The sequence below is a fragment of the Lactuca saligna genome, chromosome 7 (assembly GCF_052625555.1).
Source record: "Lactuca saligna cultivar CGN05327 chromosome 7, ASM5262555v1, whole genome shotgun sequence".
Lineage (NCBI taxonomy): Eukaryota > Viridiplantae > Streptophyta > Magnoliopsida > Asterales > Asteraceae > Lactuca > Lactuca saligna.
In genome coordinates, this window is record NC_136423.1 from 149,868,342 (window position 1) to 149,875,865 (window position 7,524).

Consider the following 7,524-nt stretch of genomic DNA (forward strand, 5'->3'; position numbering starts at 1 on the left):
CAAACATACAATGTGATCAGGTTTAATTCATAATTCCAATACAATGGTCCAAAATGTGGGTTCTGACAATTCCAAATTAACATATCTAAACTTAGGGTTTACTAAAACCTAATTAGGGTTTTAACCTAATCGCGTTCTAATTAGTCCATTTGTTCAATTTTTAGGTTAATTAATTGTTAATTGAGTCGGGCACTACCCACTAACATCTCGGGTAGTGGTGGTCAATGACGTCTCACGGTGGTGGTGACGGATTTCCTTAATTATTTCGACCAAAATACAATTGTACAATATAATATACAAATAAACACACACATAAAATAACACACACACACACACACAGCTACCACCTCACGGTGGTGGTGGTGGCTTTTCTCGTGAAGTCTGGCCAAGCAAATAATATATACGACACATCTTTGCCCAGAACAGGAACACAACCACCCATCTGGTGGCGTAAGACAATGGCAGTGGCACGAAATGGCTGGCAGCAGTGGAATAGCAATGGTTAATGATGACGGACGATGCGTCTGAGGAAGAAAGGTGGCACGTCTTCAACCGAGAACAGCGACAGATCCACTATGGTTTCGTTTCTCCAGCCTCCTTAACGCAATGGTATCAGCTCACCGGTCATCGTCGCCATCGGTAGCATCGGAAACAACATCATTGTTGGCTTGACGGTTTACAACGGCGGAAAGGTTTTAGCAACGTCCCTTCTCAGTCTTGGCAGATCCTCTTGACAACCCCTGCTTAACACGTCGTTAGGTGTAAGGTATTTTGTCTACGTCAGCAACGGATGCAGCACTGCGACGTCCGATGGCCTAAGGTGGCGATGCAATCGACGGTGACGACTGAGAATGAGAGTAGTGAAGGTGGCGGCTGGTGCATACACCGATTAGGGTTTGGGTTATGGGAAGGTGACGGGTTTATATGCTCCCGTCCATTTTCAAACTTTATCCAATATTAACATTTTCTATCTCTCCTCCTTTCATTCTTTTCAAATAAGGTCCATAAATTAACATTCAGCCCCTTAGCCTCTAAAATCTATTCAATATAAGTTCAAATGATAACAAACACCCCCTGAATTCTGAAAATATTTACAAAATAAATCCCAAAATTACACTTTAACCTCCTAAAGTCCAAATTATATCATTTGGCTCCTTGAAACCAAAACCCCGCTAAATATTATGGATTTTAGGGCTACTATAAAATAATATAAAATATAAATTTACATCTTGAGGTTCTGTGGTTATTATTTAATTACTCTATTTCAAACATAATGTTACAACTCTCCCCCACTTAAATTAGATTTCGTCCTTGAAATCATTCCTTACCACTCCTGACACGCCAAATAACTTGAGCAACACGACCACAATCACAAGTATACCCCAACCTTTCCAAGGAAACCGTAACCAACCCTTACAAGGTTCTAAAACCCGAAGATGAACGAATTCCTTGCAACATGATCACCTTTACTCAATCTGAAATCTGGAGTCTCGAGATGGCTTGTCTCCCTGACAGGCTGCCCACATTGAAGCATTGCCGAATTCATTGTACTTATCTCTAAACTGGCTACTCAACTTCTGATAACTTGAGGTTCCCACAAAACGTAGAGTCATACACCAAACTTCCCTGGAATCCTACATTTGATGTCCTTGGCATATAGATGTCCCCAAACCCATCTCACTGATACGAAATCCTGGTTGCATAATGCACCACGACTTCCCTATATCCCTTACTCAATCAATAAGTAAATACCCTTAAGCCATTCCCCAAGACTACTAGTATCGCACTTGGTCTAACCACCTGCTTCCCAAGAGATCAATATCAAGGCTTCCCAGCCTAGACCCCTCTGCATCACATACTGATTATCCACATGATCCTGCAACTCAAGATCCAAACCCTTTACTCAACAGTCTCTAACAGTTCCATCCTGAATTCCCATTAGGGGTACGGGTCACACCTATGTATTCCCACTACTCACTATGCATAATCAAGACGATGCCGATCGGTGATTGGGATTTTCCCGAACTCCCACTAACACAACCTAGGCCTAAGAAGCCACTTGCTTCTCCCCTACTTGGGTTCGACGATGTGATTCCACCTCTTACACCTTATGGACCTCCGATCCATTTCCATCAATATGCATGACCCACCTAAATCTAGCGTCGAATAATGCAAGTGCCCCATAGTAACCCAAACACAATGATCACTCAGCTCTGGAAATCCTAAATAATACTCTTGTATTCTTAACCAATCAGATGATCCAATCACTTCCCAAGGCGCCTTTTTACTAAAGGAATCTGATGACAAATACAAATTTACGACCATCTTACCGCTGCCTAGGGTCCGGTAAGTGGTACGGGTTTCCCCTCTGACTTACAACACTCTAGTATCATCACATATGTCCAAAATCTTACTGTCGACACCCTAAGTCGAGCATCCACTCGCAATGTCACCTGCTGAAACAATCAATCCTGCTATGCTGGTAGCAACCAATACTCCTGGAGCACTTACTCCATCGTATAATTTATGCACGTGCCGTACTGACTTTGGCCCTACCGGCCTCTCAAACACAGTTTAGAAGTCTTGGCTCTCTTCCTAAGACCCTCCGCTAAATGCACTAGAACCGAACCTCTCTTCTCGAGGTACTCCAAATCGATCTCCCACCCTCGAGCTCTAGGATTCATATCATTCAGGGTCTCGCACCCTAATACAATCACCAGCTCAGTCGTCAATGGCTAAACTGCAATAGTTGGAGTAACCACTGCCCTAAACCGGGCTACAACTACTCCCAAGACTTAGTCTCTAATCCCGAAAGCGCAATAGATCGCACAACCAATCATTGCCTACTGATACAAGAGATCCACGATAAATTGAAAATCCTAGCAGTCTTTCGACTAATTGGCTCACTACCGGAGTCGGGACCAAACTCAGGTCATTCCCCTTGCATGCTCATCCTCATTCTGCACAACAGCTATATCCACAGTCCAAGCATAACCAATCTATAGAGACTTGAAAGTCGATTTTATATATATATATATATATATATATATATATATATATATATATATATATATATATATGTTATTTACATGAAAACATCATACAATTCCATTGGTACTTTATTTTATAATTTTATTAATAAATTTAAAGTACAACATTTTTTTTATAAATTTTCACATTTTTATTTATTGGAATTTAAATTGCTTAAGAGAAATAAAACAATTTATAACTTTATATCTAAATTGATTTTCACCACACAATCTCAATGTTGAAGTTTTATGGTGAAGCGTTAGTATTATGCCTAATTTAAGTCCACACAAGAAGTATCAAACTTCATAAATTTCATATGAAGGGGTAAAAAGGTAAAATGCAGAACTAATTTTTATATATATATATATATATATATATATATATATATATATATATATATATATATATATATATATATATATAAAGTCCAAAGTTAGGAATAGTGAACATGTATGTTTTTTTTCAATTTTACCCTTATTTTTTAATCATTTTGCCACATTTGGTCCTTGCAATCAAATTAGTTACATTTTGTAGGAATCTTTTAATATTCAAAGTTTAACCACAAAACTTTAAGTAATTGAAAACTTTAGTCACTTTTCTAAAAACTTGTTAATTTCAACCCCTTTAATTCTTTAACCATTTTGACACTTTTGGTCCTTACAGTCTAAACTTTTTTAATTTTTTCATAAAAAGCACAAAAAACTGCCCGAGGCAAAGTCCGATTTTGTCCTCATATTTAATTTTTTGTTTTTTCCTGTTCTTTGCACTTTCTGCCGTCTGCCATTTTCTTCTTTTGGTATATTTTTTATATAGTGGTCCGTATATTTATTTTTTTTGTTTTTTTTTTCCTGCCTCTATCTATTCGTCTCCGTCTGTGAAAATTATGGGTCAAATTATCTCACCTGCATCTTTTAACAAAAACGACACTCAAATCAGACGCACACGGCCCATACGAAACATGTGCAACATATCTAGTAGTATTACAAAGAACTTCATAAATAGGATTTACAAAGTTAGTTTTTTTTTTATCAAATCATTTTTATGTCACTAACCTAACCAAGAGACTTGAAAGCCGCTTATATAACATATATATATATATATATATATATATATATATATATATATATATATATATATATATGGTTGAGATCTGTTGAGAACTCATATTTTCCTGAGAACTAAAGGTGGAGCGTTAGATAAAAAAAATGATGGTCGAGATGCAAGGTGGCGTTGTTGTAAATAATTGGAAAACTAAAGAGGCGGGACATGTTAATTAAATGAGATAATGGGTATTATTGGAATATTACATTATATGTTAAATCTGATTTTCTAAAACATAATACAAAATATCCCAACGTCGCCTGCGATCTTCCCCAAGCAATCCTGGCCTTCTTCGATTCTGATGCCGACGATTCCTCTTCCCCCATAACCGACGTCGGCGAGTTGCATCTTCATTGTCGATTTCCTCGACAATCACCACTAGCTAGGTTGCAATCCACCACCGGCTTCCTCAATCGTCAATCCGGTAGGTCAGGTTCACATCGCCAACGAAGTACACCACAGGAATCGTCGTCGAGTTTTACGTATGTAAGCATCATCGCCTGATTTCGATTCATTTTCATTTTACTTTTTCTCATCAACATTTTGTGATTGATTTGAGGAAATTATGGCAAAATTCGGTTTATTAACAATTTGAATTCACATTTCTCGTCAACATTTTGTGATTGATTTCAGGACCGATGTTTAGTTTGTATTCATTCATAAATATTGTTGGTGGAAGAGAAGGCGATGATGTCGGGAGCAAAAGAAACATGGTTGAGGTGTCTATTGTGGTTAAGATAGTGCAGAAACTTTATGAAGGTATACTATTGATCAAATCCTTTTATTTGAAGATTTGTAACTATATGTTCAATGATTTCTTGAACACATCTTAATTTCATGTTTATAGAATTGCAGCAGTCCAAGAAAAAGCTTAGTATTGGTGTCATATCTCCTTATGATGCACAAGTTGTGTCAATTGAAGAGAAACTTTGTTACAAGTATGAGAAACATGATGTTGATTTTAGAAGAAAAGGCTAAGATGATCTTATATATTATCAATGATATTGTTGGTGGATGAAAAAGCTAAGATTGCTGATTTTGGATTAGCCAGGTCCTTTTAAGAAGATAAAAATCATATCAACACTGGGATTGCAGGAACACTGTAAGCACTTCCTTCAGACGTTTTATTTTTTTTCTTCTTCTTCCCAATCTGATGAACTCTAATTTTCAACTTTCATTGAAATTTGTTTACTGTTTGTAGTGGATATATGGCTCCAGAGTACATACTGAATGGTAAATTAACAGAAAATGTGGATGTGTACAACTTTGGTGTGCTTTTGCTTGAGGTGGTTACTGGAATCTCAAACAAAAGAATACAAACATCAGAGGACACTCACATCTTGCTTTAGATTGTAAGTACAAATTTCCCAACAAACATACCACACTTTTAATAATTAATCCTCAAGGATGTTGATGTAATCCATAACATTCTCATTTAAGTAATTTTAGAAAATGAATATACATAGCCCATGACATGCTAGGTTTCAAATGAAATTTTGAATTATTTTTTCCAGACGTGGTGCTGTTATGTGCATGAGAGTAACAATTGGTGCTTATGTACTCACCTTGTTTGTTGTAAGGCAAATCCTTTTTGTTTTATATATATTTCCAAAATTTAATTAAATTCTTAATTTGCAAGGTTTAATTAGTCTTTTTACATATTTTGTATAACAGATAAAATATAACACGACGTATGCTTGGACTCATCCTTGTTTCTCCTTTATGCAAAACTCCTTCATGGACAGAATGGTTGTGTAACAAGGTTAACTCTCAATGTCTTAAACTTACATTCTTACCGTACATTCAAAATAGATTGTTTTCATACCAATAGTGATGCTCATGTGGTTGGTAGATCTAAAGATGGGCGTCTCTTTTTTGGGGTTTTAAGTTTCCAAGCTCACTCCTTTCTGGTAAGAGAGTCATTTGAAATTTTTTGATAGAATCAAATGTGATTCACATGTAATTCACATATGAATAAGATGTAATTCACATGTAAATCACAAGTTGGTCACATATGAATTACATATGATTCACATGTAAATCACAATTACACGTGATTCACATGTAAATCACATGTGATTCACACTTAAATCACAATTACACGTGATTCACATGTAAATCGCATATGAATCACATGTAAATCACAATTACACATGATTCATATGTAATTCACATATGAATAATCTGTAATTCACATGTAAATCACAAGTTGGTTACATATGATTCACATGTAAATCACATTTACACGTGATTCACATGTGATTCATATGTGAATCGCATGTGATTTACATATGATATCATATGTAAATGTGATTCATATGTTAATCACATGAAAATCACATATGTATTTTTGTGAGTGTTTTCGCATCAATCATTTTTCTTAATTTTCTTGTAGGTTTGGAAGAAATTATGGTGAATATTGAAAAGATCAAAAATGATAAATTAAAGAAAATAAGGAAATAATGACACGCAGACATGAAACCGCTTTGAAATTTGTAGCATTTTTTATTTTTTATATTTTATTTTGTATCAAATAAAATATTTGTACTATTATGTTGATAGATTATATGTGAATCACATATGAATCACATGTAAATCACAATTACACGTGATTCACATGTAATTCACATATGAATAACCTGTAATTCACATGTAAATCACAAGTGGGGATTCACATGTAAATCACATTTACATGTTATTCACATGTAAATCACAAGTGAGGATTCACATGTAAATCACATTTACATGTTATTCACATGTAAATCACATGTGATTTGTAAGTGAATCGCATGTGATTTACATATGATGTCATATTTAAATGTGATTCATATGTGAATCATATGTGATTCATATGTTAATCACATGAAAATCACATATGTATTTTTGTAAGTGTTTTTGCATCAATCATTGTTTTTTTTTAATTTTCTTGTAGATTTGGAAGAAATTGTGGTGAATATTGAAGAGATGAAAAATGATAAATTGAAGAAAATAAGGAAATATTAACACGAAGACATGAATACTCTTTGAAATTTGTAGCATTTTTTATTTTTTATATTTTATTGTATATTGAATAAAACACTTGTGCTATTATTTTTATAGATTAATTAATAAAAATGAGATTTTTTTATGATTCAGTTACGAATATTATAGTATAAGAAATATACATATATGCATTTGAAAAAAAAAAATGTAACTTTCTTTAAATAACTTGTAGTTTTTTTGAAAAAAATGTTGTTTTTTTATTTAAAAATGCAGTTTTTTTTTAGAAAAAGTGCAGTTTTTTTGAAAAAAAAATGCAGACTTTTTTTTAAAATTTGCAGTTTTTTAAAAAAAATCCATTTTTTTTCAACAATTCATGTTTTCTATAAAAAAAATTAAAAATCTGCATTTAAA

The 7,524-nt window shown here is 34.3% G+C and overlaps 1 long non-coding RNA gene across 1 annotated transcript; it reads left to right on the plus strand.

Moving 5' to 3' along the window:
* Window positions 1–4,811: 4,811 nt before the first annotated feature.
* Window positions 4,812–6,043, plus strand: LOC145003930 (uncharacterized). Its single transcript, XR_013662206.1, has 5 exons — window positions 4,812–5,233; window positions 5,333–5,483; window positions 5,646–5,706; window positions 5,806–5,893; window positions 5,984–6,043. It is a non-coding gene; the product is annotated as an uncharacterized LOC145003930 (long non-coding RNA).
* Window positions 6,044–7,524: the final 1,481 nt, after the last annotated feature.